Source organism: Heloderma suspectum, chromosome 4, assembly GCF_057233095.1.
Source record: "Heloderma suspectum isolate Gila_16-S chromosome 4, 16-S_ref, whole genome shotgun sequence".
Lineage (NCBI taxonomy): Eukaryota > Metazoa > Chordata > Lepidosauria > Squamata > Helodermatidae > Heloderma > Heloderma suspectum.
In genome coordinates, this window is record NC_139461.1 from 40,413,743 (window position 1) to 40,432,291 (window position 18,549).

Below are 18,549 nucleotides of genomic sequence, written 5' to 3' on the forward strand. Positions count from 1 at the left end.
CAGAAACTAAACTACTGTACAAACTTTTAGGTTCTGAATTTCTTTTGAAGTGGCTACCTTTATTTTTACAGTGACCTTTACTTTATATATTGTTGTTAAAAGCTAAACTACTTTAAAAGATTATGAATATGATCCAGCCAAATTTAAACACTTTTAGGTTTGACTGATTCTAATGGGAGAGAGTTAAATATGTGATTCTCCTTTGAAACAAAAGGGGCATAAACATGCTTAAATTTGCTGGATCATGCCCTAGATATTTACTACAGAAAACATAATTTCCCTTAAGGATTCCTATTACAGAGAAAACTACTGTAAAACAAAGCACACATATTATACAGGAAATATATCCATTTGTGTATGCTTGGACTTTATAATTTCTTACCATGGCCATGAAACTAAATGAAGTAAAATAAAATAGAGGACAAAATTTGTGGTGATTTTAACCCCAACTTCCTGAGAAAGAGAAACCTGCTGGCTATTCAATCAATTCCCTTAAAAATCACACACATACTTGTACAAAGAAAACCTTTTGATTTACATTTCATAAGACAATGTCCTCTGGAAGCCAATATTATCCCCCCTTTTCTTTTTTAATTTTCCACAGTATTTCCTTCAAGTGAATGTGCCACCTGAACATCACTTGAGGCACATCAATGTGGTTCAACAAAACACTGTGGATAAACACAAAAGGCAAGTCTTAACGTACCTCACAGTCAGTGATTAATTTGTAAAATGAGACATGCTCGGGACCATGACTGCTTGGAATTGGGCCTCTAATCTGAAAGCTTTAACCTCTAATCTTTAATGTGCATGTTTGGAGGTTCAGTGAAGAGAAAGAGAGAGAGAGCGCATTGCTTAATGTTTCTGGAATGAATTCTGGGACACAATATAGAGAACACCATGTGAAGTTGAGCAATGAATTATTTTATTCAGGTTACAAAAGTGATGCAACCCAATGGAGGACATCGTATGTTCCTACAAATGGGAGGTATGATGAACCTTGGCCTGTGCAATTAAAAAAAAAAAATCACTTCCAAACCCACTTTGTTTGCTCAGATAGCGAGCGGGTTGTCTTGGCAGCTCAGACTGACGTCACACTTTGCCTTCGAACCAAGGCATACTGATTCATCAAGCATTGTACAAATGGTAAAATCGAATAGAACATTATACAATAAAAGTAAAACATACAAACCTTCTAAAAAATCCTAAGACTCAACATAAATATAAGACTCAACACAAACATACCAGCACAATAGCTAATATACAAATCACAGCAGCTAAAATCACCATCAATACCCACAGGAACCAAAAGATAATAAAATCTTTACAAATATAGATACTCCAGCAACTTCTCAGGCACTGGTATAACACCAGTCCTTCACTGGTTACCTATTTCCAGCCTCAATCCAAAGTTCTGGTTTTGACCTTTAAAGCTAGACATGGCCTAGATCCTGCCTATCTGAAGAAATGCCTCCTCTAAACTATATATTCCCCTTTCTCAAATGCATTAAGGTAATCTGAGGAAGTTTTCTTGCAACTGCCTCTTGCATTCTGAAGTACAGTGCCTAGCTAAAAGATCTAGAGCATTCTCGGTGATTCTCCTCCAATTATGGGGCTCCCTGCCAGTGAACTTTGCACAGTCCCTCTGGACTCTCCAGTAGCATGTGTGAAGCTTTTTATTTCAACGAGATTTTAACTGGATCAGGTTTTAGCTGCAGTCTTTTGTTCCTTGCCCCTACTATCTGTGTTTACTTTGTAAATGTATGTTATTTTATTGCATTTTGTTGTAAAATTGCTCAGAATTCTTTGAAGCAGTATATAACTTAATAAATACATAAGTAAGCAAGCATGGCTAATGGCTTTACTGACCAGTACAACCTGTGATGCACTTGCCTCTCCCCCTCTCCCCCAATTAGGTTGGCACCAAACACTGAACATAATGAAGACCAACACACCCCACAAAGTTCTGATATCATGCCAAGGTCCAGATAAATTGCTATACATATGTGTGATTATGTGCACACACAAGCCAACAGCCATCACTTTGAGTTCTCTGGAAGAAAGGACTAAGAAAGGGGTTGGACTCAATGGTCTTATAGGCCCCTTCCAACCCTACTATTCTATGATTCTATGATAACACAATAAAGAAGTAACAATCCCCCTATTCCAGGACAATCTTGCCTTTACTCCTAAGGCACATCTAGACTATAAGTTTAAAATCATAATACCAGTTAGTCATGGCTTGTGGGGACTGTAGTTTTGTGAGAACCTTAAGAAAACATAGTTGGAGATTCTAAGCCCCTTCACAAAAGTACAGTCCCTAGTGCTGGGAAGCATGGCAGTTAAACAGCTTTGAAAGCAACTTAAATGTGTAATTCAGACACACCCTAAATTAGGGGAGGAACATAGCTCAGTGGTAGAGCAAATGCTTTGCATGCAGAAGGCTACAGTTTCATTTCCTGGCCTCTCCCAGAATTAAAAGAACTAGGAAAGCAGCTACTAGTGTGAAAGACCTCTACCTGAGATCCTAGAGAGCTTCTGACAGTCAGAGTAGAAAATATTGACTAAGGGCGCAATCCTATGGAGACAGACATCAGCCTCTGAACTCTCCTCCGTGCTCTGGCCACCCTGCATTTTCAACTAGACGTGCAATTTTGTGAGTCTAGTTGGGGACTTCGGAGCAATGGGGGGGGGGGGCCTGCGCAGCGCATAGGAAGACTCATAAAAAAATGGTCTCCTCCCCTTCCAGACCCTGGGACCGCCCCCTTTTTGCCCTCTCCATGCTCTGTTTCTGACAGCGGAGATGGGGAAGAACTGCGCCAGCTATGAGGGGTCAGGAGCATGGTTTCTAGGAACCAAGCTCAGAGCCAGGGCTCCGACCTTGGTTCCCAGAAACCGGAAAATCCTGTGGCCCTCTAGACAGTGTCTAGTGGCCATAGGATTGCTCCCTAAATGGACAAACAGTAACTGACTTGGTATAAGGCTGCTTCCTAGCTTTGTACGTTCCTATACTTTATTATATAGTATTAAAGAGTGGCTATTGTGTATGCAAGTTGTTATTTCGCTGAAAATCAAAGGCAGTAATTTAGGGTACAGAACAAATTAAAATTAAATTTTAATTAGGAGAAAACCTGCATTTTACTTCTGAGTTATTACACTTACAGTTGCATCAAAGCAGGGTCCAGCAGCTAGTACATTGCATACCTATTCTACTAACACTTGAATACATATTATGTGCTATAAAACAAACCATATATGCTCAAGTTATGTAGCTGAAATGCCAGAGAAGTCATGTTTACATGAAAAATAGTTCTCTTTTTACATATCTCTCTGCCTTTTAGATGACTTTAGAAAGAGGCTTCTATACATCTTCAACTAATAGAAGCCATAAAACCCCCTTTGTAATATTGGAACCAGTTGAGAAACCACAAGTATTCAAATGCAGGAAATCATGATTTTATAACATTTTAATGTGATCTACTCTTGGGAAACAAAGTTAACCAAGCCCTATTTCTGTACAGGAAATATTCCACTGTACAGTTGTAATACATTGTGGTACGGGGTACAGCTGTGCGTTTTTCACCTGTAATGCCCCACTGGTATTGTGGCTTGCTGCATTGCATCAAGATTGCCTTCCTGTCCGGAAAGCCCTCTAAGTACAAACAAGACTCTAAGCTGAGGTTTTATTTTCCCTTGGTATCAGAATATGGTAATTCAAGAGCCCTGAGAAATACTTTTTAACCTTTAGGAAGAAATATGTAGCATTCCTTTTTTTTTTTTAGAAAAAGCATGTGGCCAGCTTATCTTATCAATTCATCAAGCTACTAGGTTTAGAGCAAATGCAGGTGTGCTGAGTGGAATTGTGGATTATCATGTGCCACAGAGGCTGGATTTATTCTCATTAAAAAAGAAAGAAAAACATGTTAAAATCAGTTTAATAAAAAGACACAGAGAAAAACAATGCATGACGCACATGCACGTATATGGAAATAAGTAATATGTTGATAAGAACCAAATCAATTTCAGATGAGAAATGTTTCTCTCATCTTTTATTGCATGCATAACCTTGGAGGTCACTTCAAAGTTTGACTTCAAATATAGACATAAAGGCATTGTACAAGAATTCTGCTCTTAATATTTGCTATTTGGCTTTGCAACCTACAGATACATAGCTGCTGTAATATATTTCATATTGAACTGCCCATACAGGTACTCTGCATTTCACCTTGGATGATACAATATGCTTGACATTTATTTTGCTCTCAACTACTGCTGAGGAAGTGGGCAATCACACACTGTGCAAATAAGAGCACTTTAGGAAAGACAAATTGATACATAACGTATGGAGGTCATGCGGCAGCAGTGCTTCAGAGAGATGTTTGTGTGTGTACACATGCATGTATTTTGCCTCAGTTAACAATAAACTAGTGACCTCTAAACTGGACTACTCTAATGTGCTGTATGTGGCTCCAAAGCTTCAGCTGGTGCAAAATGCAGCTGCCGGAGTACCGGTGAAGGTCAGGCAGTGGGTTCATGTGACACCTATGATGCATCAGCTGCACTCGTTGTGTTTCTGAACCCATTTTAACATGCTGATTTTAATCTTTAAAGCCTTAAATCAAGGGTGGGAAACTTCTGGAGGTCTGGGGGCCAATTCCCTCCTCCTCAAACCCACCAGGGCTGTACCCTGCCTGTCCCTGCCATTCCAGTGCAGTGGCAAAAAAAGGTCTGATTTTTCCTGTTTTCCTACCACACCACTGAGAGTAACTGTAACTTGCTTTCCCTAAATATAATGGAAATCAGCCCTTTTTGGCTGCTGCACAACCACATTTCTGTGGCGAATTCAGCAGCAGCAGTGGGAGGTGCAAAAAAGTCCGGGGTGGGGGGGAGAAGTCCGGGGTGGGGGGGAGAAGCCTGTGTGTTGCCCACTCCTACCTTAAATGGTTTGGGACCAAGTTATGTGAAGGGCCACCTTTATCCATGTCAGCATTTTAAAATCAGCAACAGAGGCCCTTCTTGCTTGCTCATCTCCAAGAGCAGTCAGATTGATGGTACAAAGAAAAGGGCCTGTTCTGCAGTTGCCCCACATGTCTGGAATGCATTATGAACTAAAGTCTATCAAGACCCATGTAAATAAGCTGTCAACACTCATTCATTGTCAACGTCTCCCACAAAGATGGACTATAACCCATTAGGAAAATCATTTCTGATGGGGCCACAGCACATCTATTAACCAAACTCTGCCACTATGTACTTACCCACAAATACTTCAGCTTTGGAGAGAACATATTAGGGATGTACGGAAGTTCTGCCACGGATCTCAGGGAGGCCAAATGCCAGCTCATTCAGCCCCCCGAAATCGGTGGTGGAACGGCCTGCCCCCCCCCGGGACGGGACTTACCTTGGGCAGATCTTCCTGGCGGCGGCGGCTCCGGCAGCGGCTCTGGCGGCGGCTGTGGCTCTGGCGGCAGCAGTGGTGGCCTGTCTTCTGACCGGCCGCCACCACCACCATTTCCAGGTTAAAAAAAAAAAAAGACATGATAGGCTACGTAAAGATTTACGTAGCCTATCACGGCTAGATTTTTAAAAAACACCGTGATAGGCTACCTAAATGTTTATGTAGCCTATCACGGCTGACTTAAAAAACAACAACAAAAAAGTGCATATGCAAATGGCGGCGGCCATGGCCGCCACCATTTGCATTCCTTATTTTGGCACGTCTTAGTCTACGTAAACATTTACGTAGACTAAGACGGCAAAAATAAGGGGAACGCAAATAGCATATTTGCGTTCCCCTTATTTTCGCCGTCTTAGTCTACGTAAATGTTTACGTAGACTAAGACGTGCCAAAATAAGGAACGCAAATGGCGGCGGCCATGGCCCCCGCCATTTGCGTATGCGCGTTTTTTGTTTTTGTTTTTAAATCAGCCGTGATAGGCTACGTAAACATTTACGTAGCCTATCACGGCTGACTGCAGGGACACAAATGGCGGCGGCTACGGCCGCCGCCATTTGCATCCCTGCTAGCCAGCGGCCGGATGTCCGGCTGCTGGCGGAGCCGGCCAGCAGCTCCGCAGAATCGCTGTGGAGCACAGCCAGCCGGCCAGGATTCTGGGGGGGAGGAACGGAGCGCCTCCCCCCCCCGGTGAGGATTCCAGTGGGAGGGACGGAACGCCTCCCCCCCACCATCAACATAATCCGCGAACAGCTAAGTGACTTTCGTACATCCCTAGAACATATATCTTCAGATCAATGGCACTGCCATGGCCCCACAGCATGCCAACATCTTCATGGCTGACTTGGAACAATGCTTTCTCAGCTCCTGTGCCAAAAAGATCTTCTCTACCTGAGATTCACTGATGACATCTTTATTATCTGCCTCCATGGACCAGAGGCCTTGACAAAATTCCTCCAGGACATCAGTTACTTTCATCCCACCATCAACCTGAGCCTAGAACAGTCCACACAACAGGTTCGCTTTCCAGATACGATAGTTTAGCTACATAATGGACATATAAAAACCATATAAAAGTATATACGTATATATCAGAAATCTACAGATCGCTACACATATCTACATGCTTCTAGAAGAACACATCAGAAAATCCACTGTCTACAGCCAAGCCCTACAATACAACTGTATCTGCTCAGACTAATCAGACAGAGGGCCGGTTCCCACATCATGCTAAGCCATCTTGGAGGATATGCCAACATGGGTTGTTTGTTCGCCATTCCACGTTACTCCTGACAAACAACTGGTGGGCAGCAGCTTGGTGTGCTTCTTTCTTCCTCATTCCTCCAGCCCACTCCCTGCGCATATCCCAGTGTCCTTTGTGCGGTGACACATTTTGTCTCCTCATCCCTACAGCAGACAACATTCCTGGCTCCCTCCCTGCTCTGATTGCTACTCATTTTCAGACAATTTGCTTCATCCGCCACCTTTTTTTTTTTTTGGTGCCTCATATGGGGTCATATATTTTTTAATTATTATTTTTTCCCTGGTCTTTCGCAACTGTGCAAGAGTGCAGAATCACCTGTCTGCTATGTGTAGTCTTGTCTTGTCAATTTCCTTGTATGTTACAGCCGTCAAAGAAAGCACTGGTGGAGTAGGTAACACACAAGGAGATTAATAAGGGAAGACAGCACAGAGGCTAATCTGCACATGCTTGCAAAGGCCCAGGGGAAACATAATATTAAGAGAAAGTACAAACCCAAGTAGCGCCAGAAAGAGTGATGCGGCTGGGCCAAAGCCGAACACTCAGCTGTGGATGTGTCTGGTGGTGAAAAGAAAATCCGATGCTGTAAAGAACAATATTGTTTAGGAACCTGGAATGTCAGATCAATGAATCAAGGTAAGCTGGAGGTGGTCAAACATGAGATGGCAAGATTGAACATCGACATCTTGGGAATCAGCGAACTAAAATGTACAAGCATGGGTGAATTTAATTCAGGTGACCATCATATCTACTACTGTGGGCAAGAATCCCTTAGAAGAAATGGAGTAGCACTCATAGTCAACAAAAGGGTGGGAAAAGCAGTACTGGGGTACAATCTTAAAAACGATAGAATGATCTCAGTACGAATCCAAGGCAAAGCATTCAACATCACAGTAATTCAAGTCTATGCCCCAACCACTGAGGCCGAAGAAGCTGAGGTTGATCGGTTCTATGAAGACTTACAACACCTTCTACAACTAACACCAAAAAAAGATGTCCTCTTCATCATAGGGGATTGGAATGCTAAAGTAGGAAGTCAAGAAATCACCAGGATAACAGGCAGGCACGGCCTTGGTGTACAAAGTGAAGCAGGACAAAAGCTAATAGAGTTTTGCCAAGAGAACACGCTGATCACAGCAAACACTCTTTTCCAACCGCACAAGAGACGACTCTACACATGGACATCACCAGATGGTCAATATCGAAATCAGATTGATTATGTCCTTTGCAGCCAAAGATGGAGAAGCTCTATACAGTCAGTCAAAACAAGACCTGGAGCTGACTGTGGCTCAGATCATGAGCTTCTTGTTGCAAAATTTTGGCTTAAATTGAAGAACGTAGGGAAAACCACTAAACCATTCAGGTATGACCTCAATCATATGCCTTATGAATATACAGTGGAGGTGACAAATAGATTTAAGGGATTAGACCTGATAGACAGAGTGCCTGAGGAACTATGGACGGAGGTCCATAACATTGTTCAGGAGGCAGCAACTCAATCCATCCCAAAGAAAAAGAAATGCAAGAAAGCCAAGTGGCTGTCTGATGAGGCTTTACAAGTAGCTGAGGAAAGAAGGGAAGCGAAAAGCAAGGGAGAAAGGGGAAGATATATCCCACTGAATGCAGAGTTCCAGAGAATAGCAAGGAGAGACAAGAAGGCCTTCTTAAATGAACAATGCAAAGAAATCGAGGAAAACAATAGAATGGGAAAGACTAGAGATCTCTTCAAGAAAATTGGAAATCTCAAGGGAACATTTTGTGCAAAGACGGGCATGATAAAGGACCAAGAAGGCAGGGAGCTAACAGAAGCAGATGAGATTAAGAATAGGTGGAAAGAATACACAGAAGAACTATACAGGAAAGATCTGAATGTTCCTGAGAGCCATGATGGTGCGGTCACTGAACTTGAGCCAGACATCCTAGAGAGTGAAGCCAAGTGGGCCTTAGGAAGCATTAGTAACAACAATGCTAGCGGAGATGACAGTATTCCAGCTGAGCTATTTAAAATCCTAAAAGATGATGCTGTTAAAGTGCTGCACTTAATATGCCAACACATTTGGAACACTCAACAGTGGCCGCAAGACTGGAAAAGGTCAGTTTACATTCCAATTCCAAAGAAGGGCAATGCCAAAGAGTGTTCAAACTACAGCACAATTGTGCTAATTTCACATGCCAGCAAGGTTCTGCTCAAAATCCTACAAGCTAGGCTTCAGCAGTATGTGAACTGAGAACTACCGGAAGTACAAGCTGGGTTTCGAAGAGGCAGAGGAACTAGAGATCAAATCACCAACATTCGCTGGATCATGGAGAAAGCAAGAGAATTCCAGAAAAACGTCTATTTCTGCTTCATTGACTGTGCTAAAGCCTTTGATTGTGTGGATCACAACAAACTCTGGCAAATTCTTAAAGAGATGGGAGTACCAGACCACCTTACCTGTCTCCTGAGAAACCTGTACGAGGGTCAAGAAGCAACAGTAAGAACCGGACATGGAACAACCGATTGGTTCAAAACTGGGAAAGGAGTACGACAAGGCTGCATATTGTCGCCCTGCTTATTTAACTTATATGCAGAGTACATCATGAGAAATGCCGGGTTGGATGAATCACAGCTCGGAATTAAGATTGCCGGGAGAATTATCAACAACCTCCGATATGCAAACGATACCACCCTAATGGCAGAAAGCGAAGAGGATCTAAAGAGCCTCTTGTTGAGGGTGAAAGAGGAGAGTGCAAAAGCTGGTTTGAAACTCAACATTAAAAAAACTAAGATCGTGGCATCTGGCCCCATCACTTCCTGGCATATAGAAGGGGAAGAAATGGAAGCTGTGACAGATTTTATTTTCTTGGGCTCCAAGATCACTGCAGACGGTGACTGTAGCCATGAAATTAAAAGACGCTTGCTCCTTGGGAGGAAAGCTATGGCAAACCTAGACAGCATAGTAAGAAGCAGAGACATCACCTTGCCGACAAAGGTCCGTCTAATCAAAGCTATGGTTTTCCCAGTAGTAATGTATGGCTGTGAGAGCTGGACTATAAGGAAGGCTGAGCGCCGAAGAATTGATGCTTTCGAACTGTGGTGCTGGAGAAGATTCTTACGAGTCCCCTGGACTGCAAGGAGTTCAAATCAGTCCATCCTAAAGGAAATCAACCCTGAGTGCTCATTGGAAGGACAGATACTGAAGCTGAAGCTCAAATATTTTGGCCACCTAATGCGAAGAGAAAACTCCCTGGAAAAGACCCTGGTGCTGGGAAAGATTGAAGGCAAAAGGAGAAGGGGATGGCAGAGGATGAGATGGCTAGATAGCGTCACCGACGCAATGAATATGAACTTGGGCACGCTCCGGGAGAGAGCGGAGGACAGGAAGGCTTGGCGTGCTATGGTCCATGGGGTCATGAAGAGTCGGACACGACTGAACGACTGAACAACAACAACAAACCCATTTGCGCAATTCAGAAGCACTGAAAAAGAAAAAAATGCAAACAAAGTAAGTGCTCCGAAAAGGTTCGTAAGTGCGAACCCAGGCAGAGACTTACAGCTTAAGGATCCAAATCAGGCATTCCTCAGACTACAAAATCCACCCAACAAAGTGAATAAACAGATCAACAGGGCCAGGCTGATACCCAGGAATAATCTACTACAGGACTGACCTAGAAGAGAAAACAACAGAACACTATTTGTTGTCACCTATAGATCCCAGCTAAGTCCACTCAAAAATATCTTCAGTGATCTACAACCCAACCTGGACAATGACACCATCCTCTCATAGGTGGTAGGCCTGTACTTGCTTACAGACAGCCGCCCAACCTAAAAAGGATACTCACCAGCAACAACAGACCTCGCAACAGATATAGATATCGGAACCAAACCCTGGGGTGGCAGATACAGATGCCAATTCTGCTCCTATATCTACTCTAGCAGCACTACTGCAGGATCTAATAATTCCCATCCACAGCATCAGGCGTTCATACAGCTGCTCATTTTCCATTGTGATATATGCCATCATTTGCCAGCAATGCTCAACTCCAAACTACATAGGACAAACAGGCCAGTTTTTACACAAAAGAATAAACAGACACAAATCTGACATAAGAAATGGCAATGTTCAGAAACCAGTGGGAGAACATTTCAATGTCCTAGACATTCTGGGTCTCCTAGACATTCTGAGCTCCTTCCCCCTCTGAGGTAAATCTCACAGTTCCCCTGAAATCTATGCCAAATTGTGGTTTCCAGGCCAAAGTAGAACAGATCATGGAGATGGAGATCAGTGATCAAATCTCTCAACTTTTTACATTTAAATTTCTGCACACAAATGTTTCCTAATGGGGCAAACATCAAGTTTGGAGAAGAGGCAATTTCCACTGGGAAATCTGTGTGGGAGTGTGGAAGACTCTATGGATTATGTTTTTTCTTCTCCTGCTAGGAGAAGAAGAAAATATGAACCCCATAACCTCTGAAAATATGGACTTCACAACCCCTATTGTAAGTACATTTGTTTGGAAGCAAACTACACAGATTTCTACGGGACTTCCTTCTGAGTATCACATGGAGAACTGGAATATTAATGCTACAATGGTGGATCCATATATAACGATTTCAATATAATTCAGATTATACAGTTGTAGCATTTTATCATTCAAGATGACTAATATAATGCTTCCAGTTCTGTGGAAAAGTTAGATAGCTATATTCAAGACAAACAGGGCAACATCATGATACTACTGGAAATGGAGGAGAAAAAGCATCATCCTGGGTATAATTTAGTTTTAGAATATACATTTCTTATGAACAGAGGAAACACTGTGCTGCTACATCAGGATCTTTAATACTTTGAGACTAAAATGAAAAAGTTCAAAATTAGACATGAGCTTCATTTTCTTAAATCAAGCATACAGCTCTAGTTATTATAGACATACCCAGCAATGGTTTGCAGACATGGGAGCTCGAACACCCATAGGACTACTGCCTGCAAGGGCTTCCCCATTAATTCCAGGTCCACACGTGCAAAACCACAATTTCACCTAAGCCAATCTCTTGATATTCAAACATCTGAGGTTGGAACTTTGCAGCAGACAAAATTTAAAGTCTAAAAGGTATTGTTGTAGTCAGTATAAAAAACAATGCTGATTTTATTTACCAGATCAATGGAGAAATAGATCACATATTCGAAACTTAAATGACATCCAGTTTGGTATAACTGCAGACTTCTAAAATAGGCAAGCATTAATCCTTGCTGTTGATAAGTGCGGCAGAACCTTTATAGTTTTCTTTTCTAGTGCTATGAACTTAAACCACTACCTTGTCATACACAAATTCTTTGGATTTCCAAAATACTTGCTTCTGAAATGTGAGAAATGAGTCAAACGTCAGTAAATTTGTGGTTTCTCAAAAAGCCCTTTTCCCAGACTCTCAAATGCCAGCTCAACATTGTAGTCTCAATGGGGTATGCAAAACAAAAAGGAAATGGAGTCAGCCAAAAATGAGGTATTCTCTGTTAAGAGGAAAAAAATGAATGCCTTTGACGTTGATCATAATTAGTTTCCTGTTGACTATCATGTCAAATCTTTCCTAAAGTTACGATTTGCAGTAAATCTCAGGCCAATTGCTCTAAAGCCCACACTTCCTTGAGCCACTGTTTTGAGCAACAACAAAAAAGTGTTAAAAAGTTGAGCTATTTATAGGTTAACATGGTGTTGAAAATATTAAACTCACACTTTCTTAGTCCAGGAATATTTTATTTAAAGCTCAGAGACAATTAATGTGATCTAACATTGAATTCAAATGTGATCTAACATACAATTCATCTGAGCTTATGAATTTCTGTTATATTATGTAAAACATATTGGGTTGGGCCCAAAGATCCAATACAGCTTTCCTATCTCATTTCTCCCCAAAAACCATACCTGAGGGTCAGAGGACCCTTTGGAACAGCAGAGGATGTGGTGAGGGAGACGGGAAATCAGTGGACATGGGGTGGGGGTGGCTTCTGCCTCACACAAGAGCAAGTCTGGATACACACCATTGATTTTATACACAGTTCATGTATGTACGAGCTAAATGTACATACAGTTCATTTTTGTTTACCCCTTCCTCCATTTCCCACCCCATCTCTTACACTTTATAAAGTGGCATGCACATTGATGGCACCATATATAAAACAAATAAACAAACACACCTTGTTAGATTCACACATTACAGAAGATTTTCTTCCAATGGTTGGGTTGATTAACTACGTTTTTCCCTGAGTGAAACTAGATGAGCAATTTCGCCTGTCCAGGCATGGCTTTGGGGAGGGGGAGGGAAGGGGCCTGGAAACCCGATAGCAAGTGGCGTAAAGCAACTCCTGTGGTCTCCTGCCCTCCCTGCCCCTGGGACCACCCCCTTTTCCCCAACTCTGCACTCCATTTCCAAGCATAGAGAGATAACCAGGGCGGAGAGAACCGCACCAGCTAGGAGCACGGTTTCTGGGAACCAAACAATTCTATGGCCCTCTAGACAGTGTCTAGTGGCTACAGGATTACTCCATAAGTCAACTTCATGGCTAAGTGGGGATCTGAACCTGAGTCTCCGCAGTCCTTATAAGACACTCTCACTACTAAACAAGGACATGGCACTCTCTTTCTCTGGCTGGCTAGTTGTGCTGTCTCTCACACAGCTCCTCCAGTTCTCACAGCCCCAGCGGGATCCCCTGACAGTCACTGTGAGATATTGCAAGATTTCATGGCCAACATGAAATCTTGTGGTGGCTTCTCTGCTCAAAATTGTGGGAAGACAGAGCAGAGGGAAGCCAGGGGCTTCATGAAAGCCATGGAATGTCTCCATGGCTGGGTGGATACATATCATGACATTAAAAAAATCTCCCCCTGCACTATATGGGGAGGCTTCAGGAGGAAAGAGCCCCCCTCTTTCCACTCTACTCTCCAGAGCAACGCCTCCCACAAACTATAGCATTAAAGAACTTTGAACTAGCAACCAGCTCCCAACCTGAGCCCTTTAGCTATATAGCACAGCAGGAAAAGTTTTCTGGCAGAAGGGTGGGAAAGTATCCTTTTGCCTTCCACCCCTGCAAGCCTTCAAGTAACAGTACAAGGCTCTTAATTCCAGGCTGGCTAGATCCTGAACTGGATCACTTCCTGTTAAGGACTGGGGATACACTGTGATTTTGTTGTTGCAGGTCTCCACTTGTTTTTACATACTGATGAAGGCTCTTCTCTGCCTGATGATTGGTTTCAGAAGCAGGGAATTAGTTTATCTAGATGGACAGTTGTGGGGGGATGGTAGGAATAAGGCAGTACACTCGCATTCTGTGCCCATGTGCAATGCATTTGCATGCATGTGCAAGTGAGTAAAGATACATACACCCCACCCCATGAGATTTTCACTCCTAGAGGCATGGAGAGGGGGCGAAGCCTGAAGAACTCTAGTGCATGTATGAAAGAACACCCCAAAGGCAAAATAAGGACAATGAATTACCAGGGAGACGTACCAGAAAATAGGGACTGATGAGAGAGAGTTGGAGGATATGCTATGTTAATTGTTTGTAGCCTAGAAAGACAAGAAAAAGATGTGTGTGCATGTGTGCGTGTGCGTGTGTGTGTGGAACCAACGTTGGTAAATCTTCTTTGCCAGGTCCCCTAAAGGTAATTCTTTCTTGTCACAGATAACCAGACTAGTAGTTGTTTACAGGTTTGATTTCCACATATCCCTCCACCCATCTTCCAAGCCAAACCTGCTACAAATGATTTGGATTCAATTCTAAGGTTAAAATATGATTGAATCTGGGCCATAAACAATGAAAGGTTTGGTTTTGTCAAAAATTCTTTTTCGTTCTTTAGATGATGTCAGTTTCACTCCAACAACCTTGCAAGAAGTAGATTTACCATGACAGAAACTCTACATTATTTGTGGGGACAGACTATACAGCTGAATTGGTCACCCAGGATATTTTATATTATGCTATGTACGTATGTTACATGGAAATTCCAATAATCTTTTAACTTCACTGCAGAAAAATATTTGAAGGCAATCAAGGAGCCTGGGGTTAACCAATTACAGTTCTATTTTCCATTCACCATAAAAAAGAAATTATAAGACCTTCCTAATAATGTTTCGCATTGTTATTGTAAAGCAAATCTTAGCCCCTTCTGGTCTTGATTCAAAGCAAAATAGGTGCACATTTAATATCTATGGACTTCAATCACTGTCTAGTTCGTCAGTTACTACATCTTTGATAAAATACTGAGAAATATCTTTTGCTCACTGATGAGAAAGCACAATATCTTTTCATATGAATATGTTTTACTACCAGCCTTTGCCTAACATCTAGGCCTCTTCCCCTCCTCCCACCAATCTGGGAGGGGGAGTGTGTATGTGAGGGATGCCCACACACTGCTACATGTGTCCCTCAGGTCCATACAAGTTGACCACCCCGGATCTATGCAAGCAACACTGTATCATTTACTACAATAAAGGGCCCTCCTCCCCATTCACAAAATCCATCAAGAACCAACTGCCCTGTGTGGTGCACAAGAAGCAGCAGACAACAAGGAACTGCCCTCTCCACTTGCTGTTTTTGCCAGCTAGGCTGAGCTTCTTCTCCTTCATAGAACCATAGAACAGTAGAATAGTAGGGTTGGAAGGGGCCTACAAGACCACCGAGTCAAACTTCCTCACACTAAAACCAACTGAGGAACAGCAATATGACCATGTGCTCGAGGTGGAGGGGGGTGATATCATCTGGGTCCCCTGAGCCTTATCTGAGGTGGTGTGACTGTCAGCAGATTTCAACTCAGTCCCAGAAGGCTGAGGCCCCACCCTGTAAAACTAACAACGTTTGGCTGCATTATAGCAAGGAACCTCCCTGTACCTTCTATTCAGTGGCCAGCACTGAACTATTGTTGCCTTTGTTTTAACCCATCACGGGACAAGCTCTTTCCTCCCCTTGTTGCAAACCCTGCAATTGCCATGGAATTTGTGCAGTTGATGTTCATCTTTTTGCTCAGGCATCCTTCATGTTGGTGCATCTCAGCTCTAAGAATAAACATGGGGTCCAATTGAATTTTAATATAATTCCCCATAATTCTTTCCTAGTGTGATTCTCTGTTCTACTCTGGTACCTATCCCCTGTTTCCGGAGCCAGAGTCCTCCACTCTCCTGCTCCATTTGCCCCAGACAGAGACATTTTTGCCCTCTGGCAAAGCGCCCCATTGAGTTCAGGGCCAGTTTCCACTCATAATGCAGTGCAATCTGCCAGGTCTATAACACTGTTCTGGTGCCTGGTAGGGGACTGCAACCTATGCGCAGGTAACCACTTCTGAACTGAAAGGGTGGAAGTGGTCCTGCCAGAAGCCTAGAGCACTGGGTAGTGACTAACAAAAAATCTTGAGCTGAACACTAAATTCCTGAATTGAATTGGGAGTGCTAAGGAGAACCTGCTTTTCCACTGTTTTTAACCAAATTTGTAGTGGCTCTGGGGCACCACTAAGCCCTAATAACAGCTTACCTTCTACTTGGTCTCCCCAGCCCCACTCAGCAGACACCTTTATTTTGGATGTCTGTGGACAATGTGGTACAGCCCATTGTCAATAAGCACAGAAAGACTTGATGTTATTGCTGCATTTTTGTAATTTGGAACTGAGCTGAAAAAACTAAGGGTAGTCTGTGCCCAAGCATTTTTCTAATTTTTGGCAACCAATCAGAAAGCGAAGTCCTTTGGGTTCCCCTTTCTCTGAAGTCAAGTAATTATAGCTGTTCCCGGTCTATTTCCTTTCCTCTTCTCTAAATCTATTCATTTCTACGCCCACAGCTCACCATTTTCACCAGCACTTTAGCTTCTTGGTTGTACAGTTTCCCAATCCCCTGCTTTGTGATTTCCCTAGCATTCCCTTCCCTTCCTTATTTGTTAAACGCTAATTTCCCCCATCTTCATCCTTACCATCTGTTTTATAGTTAGACTTATTCGGACTAGTATAATGACCCATGTACGGGGGGTAGGTATACAAATCAAGCTAATTTTCTCCTCTATAATGAACACACACACACACACAATAGCGTGTGTGTGTGTTTGAAATAAAAAAGCTGTAAAAAATGAAGTTCATGCTGTTGAACTTTGAATGAACGTTTGAGCTAATTTCCCCAGTTGAACAGTAGATATTCCTGGTTTAGTAAGAGCATAGTATATAGGTCCACTGTGTGTGCACTACACCTGAGGTTAGAGGCCCCCTTAAGGTCTACTTTGTCATTACATGTATACACATGCAAGTTTGCGTATGCACGTGAACAAGGGGGCACGGCAACACTCTGCTGTGTTGAATTTTAAGGGCACGAAATTGTCTTCTTGTGGTTGCTCTGTAAAGCACCATGCATACTGATGGTGCCAACTAAATAAGTCAATAAATAATTACAATAGCAGGGCTGCAACCTCTCTTACGAAGGCTCTTCCAGATGTCTGAAAAATCCTAATATTCCACTGTTTCTAGAGCTTTCCTACAGGCTATTGTCTAAAGAGACATAGACCCTTTTTGAAAGTTATGGTAAATCATAGTTTAGCATTATGGGAACAGGTCTCAGGCTCGTGCACACTCCCCCTGCCTGCCCTGGGCATGATTGTAAGGGGATTGGAAGCAACTGCTTTTAAACTATTCAGAGTTCCTTGCTAAGTCTGAACTAAGAGGAAGTCTGGCTAGTTTAAGCTAGCCTTCCCCAAGCTGGTGACCTCGAGATGCTTTGGATTGCAAACCCCATGAGCCCCAGCCAGCATGGCCAATCATCAAGGATGGGGGCAGAGGTCCAAAATATCTGGAGGGCACCAAGTTGGGGAAGTTTGGTTTAAAGTATGGTTTGTTTAAACAAGCCAGGATGAAACTGCCATTTATGATCTTGGCTTGAACAAAATACAGTTTAAACTAACCAGAGTCCCTCTGCTCAATTTGGATGTAATAATGATGCTGGTTACTTTAAAAGTGGAAGCTTCAAATTTCCTGCTCGCACCAGGAGAAGGGATGGGAGAACCCGTGAGTCTGAGGTTTGCCAAGGCTCATTCCTGTAACATTAAATCATGTTTTAGCATTGCATTCAAAAAGGCCCATAGTGTGAATTTGGGGTTATTTTGGTACTTTCTGTAAAGGCCACTGTAGAGTCACAGTGTCTCTTTTCCTGGCCGCAACAATACTGTTCTCTCCTGTGGGTTGGCAGTTGTGACTATCATGTGGGTGGCAGAACAAGTTTCCACAATACTTCATAATACTATGAGGCTACTAGTATTGGTAGTGTTTTATGCTGGCTACTACAAGGATGACCAATATAAAATTTTCTTCAGCCAATAATTAGCTGCAACCATAATTACCTGACATTTTCTTTTATGTGCAACCATTCAAAAATGCACAACTAGTATAAGTAGATGGGAAGGCACTTGATATCATGAAAAGTATTGCTTCTTCCCAAGTTGTCTACGCCTTGGTTCTTGTAGATTGACAGGACAACTGAACAGCAGATCTGCAGTTAAGGCGAAAACTGCTAAACACTTTCTTACTATGCATTAGACTTCAAAGAAGCAGACCAGATGAAAAATAAGGTGGACATTATCTCTAATATACTTAAAAGGCAAAAGAAGTCTTTGAGATTCAGAAATAGGGAGTATTTCATGGCCTGAAAATCTGAAAAGCAATTATTTTCAGAATAAAACCTTTCATATGTATGTATGATTAAAAGAGAGAAACAAATATCTGTTAGTAATTGCCCTTTCAAAATTCGGGTTTAATCCAGAATTCTGCATATGTGTTTCGGATTGTCCCTGGATTCTTATTAACTAGGTTTAACAGCAAGGCTTGTCCAGGA

The 18,549-nt window shown here is 42.5% G+C and overlaps 1 protein-coding gene across 13 annotated transcripts in view; it reads right to left on the reverse strand.

Annotated features, from left to right (window-relative positions):
- VPS13B (vacuolar protein sorting 13 homolog B) overlaps positions 1 to 18,549 on the reverse strand; it is a 623,510-nt gene that overhangs the window by 105,469 nt on the left and 499,492 nt on the right. The gene's annotated exons all lie outside the window — the stretch shown is intronic.